We start from the raw sequence: 13,507 nt of genomic DNA, 5'->3' as shown, positions 1-13,507 counted from the left end.
ATCTTCTGTCTTTAAATTGCGTCATATATGATGCGTGCAGCTTGCGGCCATGGTATGACCCACCTTACGACCGAAAGGTTCTTTTTTTCTCATTTTTCCGGCAATAGAAAGGGAGGAAGAAAGAGAAAATAAAGCGAGCTATAAAAATACATTTGAACATTCAAATAGCCGCTAGTATCTTTTATAAATTTCAGCTCGTATCGTATATCTGCTAACATGTACGAATAACAATTTTTTGCACCTCCAGACAGTCGAGACATATCATCTCATTGGAGAAGAGTCTTTCTTGTATCTATATTACCGAATTTATCAATGAGAATAAAGCGAAGCGCGCGCGCGCGGCAGTAGAATATAACCCGTTGAAGGACGGACGGACGGAGGAAAGTCGAGTGGTGGTTGGTCGTTATCATAGAGACAGAGCCTGCACCCGTGCATATGACTCTTTCTCTCGGAAAATTTCGTCAATTTTAGTGGTTTTTCTCAATGGCTAAATTTACGAAACCTATATAGACGGTACCCTAGCTTGGACAGTATATTATTATATCTATTGACAATATATAGTCTTTGATGTGAAAGAAGGAAAGGAGCATGGGTAACGCGCGCGAGAGCCTCTACATGTACCGTTGTAACGTCCGTAGCTTGTCGCGCGTGCGCGCGCCCGCCCGCCCGCCCGCGTTCGCCAGAGAGATGAAAAGTGAAGGGATCTTTTTTCAAAGTGGAAGCCACTAAGGCCCGCCCGACCGCTGGTAGACACCAGACTCGCGCATACCTCTTCTTCGCCGGACTCGAAAGTTGCAGGCTTTTCTCTATAGTCGGCATTCTAGAGACCTTTCGTCACCTCCCTCATATCCTTTTGCTAAATATATCAATGAATTTTCCAACAACGCACATCGAGGAGGATATACTTTGTTCGCGCTCTTGCATACAGTTGAAAGAGTCATGCGTGCGACCGAATGGGAAATACAATATTATTCGAAAGTCGAGCGCGTACTACTCCGTCCCGTAACTAAACATTTCTTTCATTGTTCCTGTTTGACGTAGTGGTGGTGTAGGTGCCTAATTGTGTAGCGTCGTGTATCTTGGAAAGCAAAGAAACGCTTGAATTTGTCGAGCGCAGGCCGCGTTCCGTCGGGAAAAAAGAGGAAAAGGGAGAGAGAATCGGAGTTGTTTCGTTGCAATAAACGACATATCCACGAGCAAGAACTATAAGGGTATGGCGAACATGGAAGCCTCCTCGAGCTCATTGGGCTATCGAAATAACGAATAGAAGACTTCAATGATCAGGCATACACGCTTCGGAAACGTGATCGCGTCTTCGGAAATCTTCGAGAATGGGTGGTCGCGGGGAAGGGCGTAGGGGTTAGTACAGTTCAGTTCTAGATCAGCTAGCATCATTAACAGTCTTTTATTCAAAATATCCAACCGATCACGCATTACAAGCATAGTAGAAAATAAAAATACAACCAACGAAATAACGACATAAGAGTACCTACATTAATTCTTCGTTGAACCTAAACAGGAGTTGCGAGTGTTTTCTCACTGCAGGTGACTCTTTTCGAGGTCAAATAAGGGGGATAAATTCGTTTGACAGATTTCTCCCTTGTATTGCATTGTCGAAGGGAAGCTCGATCCCGGAGAGCGATCAATGATGAAAGCTTCGATCTGGCAGCCCGTGGCGTATACGATCGGTGGAATTTAAAAGGTGCAAAGGTTCCGGGGTTGCTTGCTTTTGCTCCCTTCCAACAACTACTCTCCCTTGGCTGCTTCTCTCCCATTGGTTATTGGGGGGGGGGGGGGGTGGCAAGTGCGAAAAATGTGTCGCCGACCACCGCGCGAATGATTCAGCTGGACAAAATCGATCAGGCTGACTATAGAGAGATTAAAAGCAGGTAGGCTAGCTGCGATGGACCTCGGACTTGTCGAGTGAATTTTCAAGTTGGGAGAAAGTCGTGGCGGGGCTGGCCGGCGGCGACGCCAAACGGTTTTCCATTGATTTCTAACGTAGAATTCTCGCTATCGCGACACCTTCTTCCGAGCGGGACGTAGGAAACGTTAAGAATATCAGCTACGGGTAGGACATATGTGACGTACGTCCTTGGAATATGTGTGCGGCGCCACAGTCGGGAATAATATGAAATTATACGTCTTTTCAGCGTGACGTACCGACACACGTCGCCTTGCGAAACAGTTGGCGCGCCCGCCCGTTATATATGCTGCGCGTAATTATAGAAAATAAGGAATTCTCCGCTTAAGGATTCTAGTCGCCTTATAATGCTGCATGATCCGGCGCGCGCGCGCGCGCTCCGGCCGGGGAAAAGCTCGCGAGAGACATGGACTCTTGGAAATCTTTTCAACGAGCTCTTGTCCATTGAGGAAAGACTCGGGTGTAAAGTTTACCAATATCCCCACATATTTCTGCTCATTTTTCAATGATTCTCGCGTACATGCAGAGCCATTAACATATAAGCGACTACCTATATAATATGAACTAAAGGAGTGGATTCCGCACTCTATCGGAGTTTATCCATGCATATTTGTCATTACTTATCGGCTGTAAATTGTGTTGCTTCCCTGTAACGGTATATAGGCTTGGCCGAAATATAATATTGTGTGGCGAGAGGCAGGCGGTCGAGAGCTCCGCGACCGCGCGCGCTCGCACTCTCATCGAGGAAAATATTTCTCTGCGTTCCTTTTCTTGCTATAGAAAATTTCTTCGATAAACTCGGCGGCAAAGACGATCGATCGAATATGTTTTGTTAGGAGAAATTTGATTGGTAGACCAATTAATTTTCTCCTTCCATCGTTTACATTATTATTTCTCTGCTGTGGAAGAGAAGAAGGTGAGGATTGTGTGGTTTGTATAATATGTTGCAGTAAGCCCCCCCCCGTGCAAGTTGATGCATGTAGTACTACCTAGGCGAATACCGAGAGTAATAAGGGAGGTTCGACATTCTTCGAGAGGTACATTGCCGGGACGAGAGAGAAACTTTCTTCTTGCGATATATAAGCTGAGAGAATGGTTGAAAATTCTCGTCGCGCAATTACGCGTCTTGCGTAATGTGCCTCTGCTTACTTGCGCGCGGCCAAAATAAGCGAGGCTGGAGAAGAAGATAAAAATTGATGCATCGGAGAGCTCGGTGCATGTCAATCTTCCTTATATAGCTCCTGCAGCTGAATTTCAGCCTTCTCCTCGTGGAGTTGTTGTTGCGGTATGGAATGGGATGGAGTAGCGCGTAAAATGGTCGTCTTTCATATATGTACGTACCGCGCCCGCCGCGCTCGCGGTGATCCAAGCTTCTACAACTGCTGCGGGTGGTGGTCCACACACACATGCACCGATGGCAGCAGAAGCCACCTTCCCACATGAGATCTGCTAAATGAAAAAAGATATATCCGGTGTGGCAGCAGTGAGCAGAGGCTCCTCTTCCTCCACCGTATCAAGCTTCCATAAAATTCACCTGATAAACCGTATCTATGATCCCTTGCAAATATCCAGCCTACTTTCTTCTTTGAAGCCTGCAATTATGTAAGAGCATTATTCTGGAGAATGAGCGATTTCTGACGAGTTACGAGGCACGAGAACTCGTACACCCCTCCTGCCTGCCTGCCTGCCTGCTACCTACAATATACTTGTAATTAGCAAATAGCAGCCAAATAAAGAGTACCCTAGCTTTTATTTATTCTCTTGAATTTCTTGTAATTTCTCTCAACGGCTCGCTCGCGGCGAGAACAGACGAGTCAATTTAAAACTCGGCGCTCCATGCTATATAACGCAAGAAATTCTTTCGACCGTCCTGCAATGATTTATAAGTTGGATCGGCCGCGCGTCGGGGAACAATCGATATGCTTTATAAATATAGAGAGGGTAAATTCGTGCAATCTTCGCCGCTATCCTTACGCGGGTACGATATATATATATATATATATTCCACCCCTCACTACGTATCGATTGGTCCAAGAGATACGACGCGACGATACGTGTAGAGTCAGTCGAAATAAGCAATGCTCCTTCAAACTTTTGCTCAGCCTACCGACAACTCGACCACGTAAAAATGTCGAACATTTATCAAAGTGTGCAGATCGCCTTCGAATGCTCCTCCTACTGCGCAACCCCCCACAAGTTTAGCATGACAATATTGAAGCGAAGAAAAGAGCGCTAATTCTTACGATTGTTATTATATTTGCCAAGTTATTCCTCCCGGTCGGTAATTATACTCTTCCTCAACAATGAGAATTAACTCACTCGTAGAATAATTGTCTCGAAACTTTTTAGACCGGCTAGAAATGCAGGCTTCCGGTGAAAGTCGGAACAAGTTTCGCCAACTTGCTATTTTTTCTCTTAACGTTTACGAAAAAAAAAAAGAAATGTCGCGCGTTTTCTCTCTCTCTCTCTCTCTCTCTTTTAACATTTTTTACACTAGGCCCTCTAATATCCAGCAAATATTTCAAGCTTTGCATTCTTTTTCCTTGCGACGCGTGTCGCTCTCTAGTGTGTTATATATAACTATAATTTAAGCTTTCGTCGAGCCAACTCTCAACGAACGGGATCGCTCGACCGATTATTATCAAAAAATAACGAGCAACTTGATAATAATATACAAGTTTATCGATATAAAAAGGCGACCTTATAAAATTAGGGAATAATGGATCGCGTGGGGACGGTTCGGAGAAAATGATTTTTTAACAGTCCTCTCTTTCGACTCTGTCAAGAAAGTTTCTTGCGCGCGTTTTGGTCGATCGATCAGACGCACGCAAGATTCGTGCAATTAATTTCGAGCTGATTAGCATAATCATGAATTCATTTATTAGTATATCTCTTTAAACTTGAAATAGATTCAGTCCGTTTGATCGAAAGAGCGAATTGACGTTGGGAATGGTAGTTTTAACATTATACTTGGACAATGCAATGGTATAGACTCGTCGATGTTGACGAGAGAATGATTCCTACTACTATTACCCTTTCTATTGCTTGGAAATAAACCAATTTAAAGATTTATATGTAGCGTGCTATCTCGTTAAGTATATGTGTATACATATATAGGAGCGTCAATTGTGGCATCCATAGGACCCTTTTCAACTTTCTCTCTATTTCAATTCAAAGAGGGGGGGGGGGGGGGGGGAGGGGGTCCATTGATTCAACAAAGATTCATACATCTTGGCGTTAATACGGGGCAGATTAATGGTTTTTTCTACAGCATATTCCAGGATATGTGTACCTATGAACAGTCGGAGTCTTTCGAAGGACGAAATATTGTCATTTTTCAGTAGTAAAAATGATAATGAGAGTGTTATATTATAGAAGAAACACCGCGCGCGCAGCAACGTCCTTGAGCCTCTGAAACACGCGTGCCAGCGCGCACTCTTTCGAGTATGAAAACTCGCGAATTATATGAAACGATTTCACGAAGCTTATAGTATATAGGTGCTATGTATATACGCAACGTGTCGGAATTTGGAAAGTTTCGGGGCTTGCTTAGCAACAGGTTTTTTTAGGCATGAGACGCGTCGCGCGCCCCTGTCGTGCCAGTGCAATATAGGAGCAACTATGGATGACCGACCAGCGATTTCATTGATACGCGCGCGGTGTCGCTGCCAGTGCCAGATACGAAGAAATTTCACCCTAACATCCTCGTCTCGTCAGAGCCTGTCAAAGTCGCTAACACTACCACTTTACACATGCATTAGACTAAAAAACTGCAGAGAGAGAGAGAGAGAGAGAGAGAGAGAGAGAGAGAGAGAGAGAGAGAGAGAGAGAGAGAGAGAGAGAGAGAGAGAGAGTGCGCGAAGGCCGAGGCATTCGCTGCTCTGCTGAAAAAAGCTGAAAAGTTTGCTGCTTCTTCGGGCAGCTTGCGACCTAATAAAATAGCGGACACACAAACCCCCCGCACTAACGCTGCTCTATACATCTACCGTATTCTGTGTACTACTACCATATATACACATGTATAAGAGTATTGTAAGTAAAAAGAGGGGTAGAACCCGCAAAACACGAGCTAGGGAAAAGGTTCTTTCGGCGAAGCTCGAAATTAATTCCAGGAAAGTACGTAGGATAATTATGCACACGCGATACCTTTATTATCCACGTCGTCGCCGTTTTGTCTGCGCCTCGCCTCGCCTCGCCGAGCAGAACAGAAGCGTCCTCTGTGCTATAGGCTGTTAACACGAGGCCAGAAAGAAGAAATTCAACAGGAAGAAGAAGAAAGTGTAAGTCTGTCGGAAATTTGGTCGAAATGAGTCAGTCGGACCTCCATTCTTGTTCGTTCGATTTGCTGAAATTTCTCAGAGGAAGGACGCGCGCGCGCATCCTCCCGTTGCTGCTGAACATTCTCTTCTTGTCCGATTGAATATTATAATATATATATATATGCATATGTATAGATGTGCGGAAAGCATAGGAAGCATGCGACTAATTGATTGCTAGCGTAAGATGTTTAACTAGTGGTATTTGACCTAGAGCTAGACAAGTGGATATCGTATTGTTGACTGGGGTCTATAATATTATATTATTCGCGTATACTGTCCGTGTTGTTGCGCGTTCGTGGCGTTGAAAGCTTTGGGTTGGGTGGGCCGCCGAGAGAGTTCGTACAGGACGGATGGATCAATATCGACAGGCACGAGGCATGCACACAACCATTCGCCACAGCGATACGCATCTTTCGCCTAACATTAACGGCTTATATAATAAAACCTTTCCTTCCTTCCTTCCTTCCTTCCTTCCTTCCTTCCTTCCTATACAACCAATATGCATGTGTGCTGTACTGCAATCCTTGGGGCTCCTCGCGCACACTTGCTTCTCCAAAGGAGAGCCGACGAAAGATTTACATAGTGCACGCGTAGATGTAGAAATATTCAAGCCTTTCTCCAATCGGTTAGCGAAGAATCGTTAAATGACGCTTACGACGGAACGTCTCGCCAATCGGTAGAATGTTATATGCCAGATCTTGCCCCAGTATGTGCATCGGTCCCTGAAATATATCTCTCTTCGAGAAGGCGTGTGGCGTCTCTTGCCGGCACAATTCTATTTCGAATGAATCAAGCTAATTGAATTTCCCGCTCAGACGTCTCCGTCCGTCCGGTTAACCTTAAAGGAGATTTCGCGCGAAAACAATCCGTTTGAGGAGCTCGATCGATAGGAAGGTGAGAGGTCGTCTGCCCACAGCCAAGCCATGCGCCACCACGCGCACCTTCCTTTTCTTTATCATAGATCGTAAATAGTTTGCTCCTCACTCGAGGAGTGTGTCTGTCGGCTCTATTCCTTTTTCCAATCAAACGATAGCGTTGCCATGCATCAAGTATATCCTATATATATATATATATGTATGTATTGCTTCGCCTCGAGCTATTCCCCTGAAAATTCTACGTTCGTACCACACTACCGTTCATTTTTTCCTCTTCAACCATATACACTCGTGTATCAAAACTTGCTTATTCTGCTCAACTCGAATCGTCAGCATCATTTATTCAATTTATCAATACATTATTATTATTGCTGATTTTAGATGGAAAATTTCAGCACGAGTATAAAGTTGAGGTATGAATAATGCTCGAAGAACGCTGCGCGCGCGCTTCTTAAACGTTCGTTTCTTTAACAGCATGACTATCTGTAATTTTCAAATTTTCTCTTCTTATGAAAATTTAGCATTGATGAAGTTTTTCTTACAGCAACATGTTTAATATTAAAGATTTATAGGTGAGAAAGAAGAAAAAAAGTGTTGAATTAATGGGGGCAAAGTAAGAAGTTGGCGAGCGGCCGGAAGAGAAAGAGTGGGAGGGGGCGTTATACGATTTAAATAATACGCTTCGCATACTGACCTCTAGCCGAGGCATTCTATTGGTTCATTAAAAAAACAAAGGGATAACTTTAACGACTTTTATTTAAGAAAGTGGGATATTGACTGGACTATTTATGACTCATCGGTGGTTGTTTCATCGGGTGGGGGGGAGGGGGGGGGGGGAGGGGCCTTCCTTCTCCTCGCATCAATTTCCAGTGGAATTCTAAGGAGGAAGGAAGAGAGAGATGGGACTATCGAGATGGGGGCCATAGTATATAACGCTCCAACGCGAAATACCTACTTTGCGTTACATCTCGCAAAGACTTTTCATTTTCAACCATCGGAGTAATGGGCGATGAGATTTATTTCTTGCGGTTACTCGTGCCTTTGCAGCCTAGATACATAGATATATATATATATATTCATTAGAATATACGTATAGGTATGATGGTGGTACATACTACATACGTGTGTATCTGTTATAGCCTTGACTGTGTCTCGCGGGGTTTCACCAGTTTACACGCGCAGTTTCAAACCTAGTCTCGAAGGAAACTCGTGGCCAGCCAACCAAACTCTTACCCATCCATTAACAGTTTGCAAAGTTCGCAACTCAACCTACCGAATGTCTTAATTATGCCTGCCGCGGCTCGCTTAATTCCAACTTGACTTTTTCACGCGCTTGCAATTTTCAAATGATTCAACAAACCACTTTTCTCTCCCCCTCCTTTTCACGTTCCCGACACACAATTTGAGCAACGCTACTGAAGGAGGAGAGAGTATATTAAAATGAGTTTAGCATTATATTTAATAGGGGAGACATAATTAAAATAATAATAATGGGGCGCTTGCTGTAACATATTTTGCATGGAAAGGAAAAATGTTGTACGAGTTGAATAGCAGAGCGTGTCACGTGTTGCTATGGGCCTTCCTCTTATATATAGAGAGATGGGGCCTCGCTGCAGGGTCCGACAACGGTGCGCGCGCACGCGCACACGCACGCGATCCAACAAACAGGTGCGCTGCTCAAGCAGGTAACGGACGATTTTCAGCAGCTGTCGCACCAGGTGCACTCGCTTCCTCTCTCTCTCTCTCTCTCTCTCTCTCTCTCTCTCTCCGCTACCCTCCATATGCCTACCACCCACACGCATTTTCAGAATCCTTCGTCGTTTGACGTTAAAGCAGAAGACACTGATGCTATAAACAATTCAGTCTCGTCTCTCGTGAACAATTTGACAAATTTAATTGTTACTCGCTGTGCAATCAGTATGAAGAGTAAGAAAGAATAGTGTGTGCATGTAATATCCGCTATATCATTCATCGTTATTCTTATATAGGTTTCTCAAAGATACTTCATCTATTATACGGGGAAATGAGGGAAAGGTGTATGTATAGGCTGTTAGGAGAGTGTTTTCAATCTCTTCCCCTTTTTCACCGAAAGCAAGCAACAAGATGCTGGTTGGAAGTTGGGAAATTGGTGTCTACAGAGTTTCGTGTGGAATGTGCGTTGAAAATTTGGTAGAATCCATTGGACGTTGTACATACATACGCCATGTGAAGAAGGCGGTGCGCGACGCGGCCTTCCTTTCGGGAATCGCCTGGTAAAAATTGTACATCGATGTATAGGAATGTTTTTGCGTAAATGCCAAAGAGAGAGAGAGAGAGAGAGAGAGAGAGAGAGAGAGAGAGAGAGAGAGCGTTGGAGAAGAAAAGCTGCTTGGCCCAAGTTTCTGGAAAATTTGTCTCGGCATCTGTGTTGCTGCGACCGGCCATTATTACTGCTCTATACAGAGGGATAAGGATAATCGTGAGATTTACGTGTGTGTGTGTGTGTGTGTGTGCGCGCGTATAGTATATAGGGTAGGAGGTTGGAAAGAATGGTGAATGCGTATAGGTCTGTGAGGGAGGGGATTCTCTCTCCCGGTGCAGGATGCGTGCGAGTTTTTGAATGAAGGTAGGTGGAGGCCGAGTGTGTGTGTGTGTGTAAGAGGGAGGAGGAAGAGGCAGCCGCGCAGAAGCGCATGACGAGCGTCCCTTCCTGCACACAAGTGCACGCACACTTCTCCCCTAGCCTCTACAATACACCATTCGGCTCTACTGCAGCAGAGTGTTCTCTCCGAGCGCGCAGACCTCTCTCGGTATACAGTCGACACTCGCGCCTCCTCACCGAGAGAGCGAGCCTTCCATCCTGACCCGCAACTACCTCATATCCCCTATGCTACTACGCGCCGACACTTTTTCCTCCTCCCTCCGTCCAGTCTTTTTACTCCTTGAGAATCGAAACGGCAGCGCGCGATCCTTCCTCCCTGCTAATAAAGCATCTCCCTCGACTCGCAACTTATGTCGATGCTATCGACCATGCGGTGAGTCATCTCTTTTCGCTTCCTTCCTTTCGCAGTGCGTCGCGAACCTTGTTATTCTTTATTCTCTTCGGTAGAAAGCGTCATTGATGAGACAGAGTATTTGCGCGCGACTTTTTAAACTTTCACGTGCAGTAATGGAAAAAGTGTGTGTGTGTGTGTGTGTGCGCGTGCATGAATCCCATATGGATAGAAGATGGGGCGAATAGGTGTTGTATGTACGTGCAGTGGTTGCATGGTGGAATATGTGTCGGTGGCAGAGAGAGAGAGAGACTGCTCTTGTCCGATCACGTGCTTCGGCTGCTTCCATCCCTCTCCTTATCTCGACTCGACCAATGGGGAACATGGAAAAATGTGACAATTTCCTCCTCCTTAAATTGCCGTCCCCGTCCCACGCTTTTAAACAGAATAATCACCATTTTCACGTTCCTACAATGGTTTTCGAACGAACGGTCTTCCTTGGCTCGTCCAAAATTCGAGGAAAATCCCACCGAAAGATACAGAATGTTCAGCTGCTGTTTGCGCTTCCATCGGCATCCCCAACTGAGAATTTTCAATCGGGGGAAATCCAAGCGCGATTCGAACGTATACAAGAAAAATTTCGTCACTGCCAATGTAAGATTGTCTTATAAAAGCGCACTGTACGCAATCCCTCTGTGTAGTGTAATTATTAGATTGTCCGGAGGAGAATCGTTAAGGTACCTGCGCGATCCACAATTTTCACAACCCGACTGCATTGTTGAACATTTTACGAACGACCACAAGTCTATATAGACGAGATTGTTCCATCTCTCGACAATCGGGAAGCTTGAAAATCCTTGTTATTTTCTATTGGCTCTCATCAGTCTCTATATATCCTTGGACGTCATCTCCAAGTACGATTGCGGCTCTTTTTAACGCTCTATATTTCTATATTTATAACGAATGCAACATTAAACATAAACACAATAATGTATAACAATTGAAAGTATGCAGCAGCCGCGCTAAAGAAGATTTCATATAGCGGCTGAGTGTCTATATACGGTAAATATTGGCTCGACTAGTCGAGGGGAGTAGCTTCAACGACATTTTCTCCTCGTTCTCTTCATTATTAAACAGTCAATTGAGTCTCAGGCAGCTCTATTCCGTTGCTATAACGGTCATTAAAAAGTTGAAAAGATTTCTCCTCGCTCTCGATCGATGGTTACTCTCTTCCAGCTGGCAGGGAGGAGGCGAATAGACAGAGAAGGTAGCTGTACACATGCACGTATAGTAATCGAGCTTGTGCTCCCTCGTCGAAAATTTTATCCCGCGTAACGCCACTTGACCCGATCCTTCTCCAACGCCGCGTCGCGCCCCCCATCGCTCTCTCTCTCTCTCTCTCTCTCGCAAAACTCGAGCCAAGAGTCAAAACATTTGTAACAGATCTCTTTACATTTTCAAAATAATATACTCGAGTCATCGACACTCCAACGCTACATCTTCTCCACCTCAATGTATATCTGACCACGCGTATATAGGAAGAAGAATTTAAGAACCGCCCCCCTGTCGATTCGATGATAAGTCTTTCTTGTGTTTTTTCTTTTTTTTTTATATAAAACACGCATGACGAATGTTCGATTTATTCCTCTTGCAAGGACGAACGACACGACTCGACGGGATCTCTGCGATGGTGGAAGTAATTGATTTTGTTGCGGATCGCTGGAGAGAAGAAGCGACGCTTCTAACTGCCCGAAGCTCGCGTACACTCGGTAAATGACCAAGAAACAATATCGAAATGTTGCTTCCAACGTGTATGTAGACACGAGGGTAATTTGTGAAAGGATCGAGGAAGGGTTTCCTTCTTCCTCGGAGCCCCGCGTGCGTACACGCCACTTGGGTTGCTAAGCGGGGGGGGGGGGGGGGGGGGGGAAGGACGGAAAGCAGTAAACCCCTTTATATTATATAAGCACATGTACACACACACATCCTACATTAATCGTGCAGCAATCTAAGAAAAGCGCTATACATTGCCAACAGGCACAACACAACAGGCTTCTTCCCTTTCGACAAACTCGATCGATGTCTCTTTTTTTCTCTCCATTTTCCTTCTCCGCTCGGAAATCTCGCCAATCGTCGCCACCTGCACACATTTAAACGATCAACTCTTTTTTTTTTTCGTGTATATAGTTCGAAGGTTCAGTTTCTATACATATGTATATTTGCATCGTGCTTTACGTACACTACGCATAGGTATAATGAATGGCTAATTGCGCGAGTATTCTATATATATATATCAGGGGCGTGCGATTAAACTCTCTCTCTCTCTCTCTCTTCTCTAATACCATAATTACGCGATAGATTTTCTGGCGGGTCCAACTCGCGTTTGCGTTCCTATGTGTATGTGTATCGAGGATGGAATTAAAGGGGAGCGAGTAATAATGGATGTAAAAGGATAAGCGAACGAGATCTCGCGTGTCACTCGGCTATAATTCTCGGGAACATTTTAGCTTTTCACTCGTTGGAAAGAAAGCAGCAGCAGCAATATATAGAGAAGTATAGGGAAAAAGAAGGTTAAATGGTGGTAGTAGAAGAGAAGAATGGGGTGAGTAGTGGTGTAGCTAGCGAGCGAGGACGAGGGGGAGAGGAAAAGGAGCACTTTGCTATGTTGTGGGAGAGGGAGGGGAGTCACAGGCGCGCCACGAAGAACAGAATATATCCTTCGACTAGAGCGCTCCCAGCGTCGCGTCGCGTCGCGTCGCGTGGACTCTCTGCAAAATAAACACAGAGAGCGTTCCTTCACTCCCCAGCAGCCCCCTCTCGTAAAGTACTGGCATTGGGGCCCGCTCGCCCGTTACACGTCCTCCAGCCTTTCATAGGGATCGTGGGCAGCAGTATAAGGATTCAGAATGACGGACAGTCGTAACGAAATCCTTTCGTCCAAGCGATCCTGAGGGCGCGTCGAATCCTTCGCGTGGCAAACTTTTATTCCCCTTGAGGAATTTGGCGCGCGCAACAACAATCGAGTAATTGCGCTTCGCATCAAGAGTGTACAAGCTCATTCGTGCTCTCCAATAGGACTCGCGAAAAAAACTGTTTATTAAAAAGCTTTTAAGGAGATGTTGGATGGTTGTGCAAGGAGGAAGAGGAGCTTTAGAACGTCCAGTGGAATTTCGGCAGAGAGAGAGAGAGAGAGAGAAAGAGAGTTTGCTATTCTTCTCCCTCTCCCCTCCCCCTATAATCACCATCAGCGAGACAGCCCGGATATAGCTGCACCTCTTATCCTCCTACCGCTGCCATTTTCATCTTACATACCCTACCGCACGCCATCTTGTCCAATCTTCCAAAGATTCCTGTACATTTCATAATCTTTCTATAATTTAAAGCGCAGTTTTCTCAATATTCGGCATGACGAGAGTA

At 45.1% G+C, this 13,507-nt stretch overlaps 1 protein-coding gene across 11 annotated transcripts in view; it reads left to right on the top strand.

The window, feature by feature from the left end:
• HnRNP-K (Heterogeneous nuclear ribonucleoprotein K) overlaps positions 1-13,507 on the top strand; it is a 58,845-nt gene that overhangs the window by 28,901 nt on the left and 16,437 nt on the right. The gene's annotated exons all lie outside the window — the stretch shown is intronic.

This window comes from Prorops nasuta, unplaced genomic scaffold (assembly GCF_024137725.1).
Source record: "Prorops nasuta isolate Cenicafe-Biocafe unplaced genomic scaffold, Cenicafe_Pnas_1.2 PNAS00081, whole genome shotgun sequence".
Classification (NCBI taxonomy): domain Eukaryota; kingdom Metazoa; phylum Arthropoda; class Insecta; order Hymenoptera; family Bethylidae; genus Prorops; species Prorops nasuta.
Note: the sequence above shows the minus strand (reverse complement) of the source record. Positions and strands in the feature narration are given on the sequence as shown.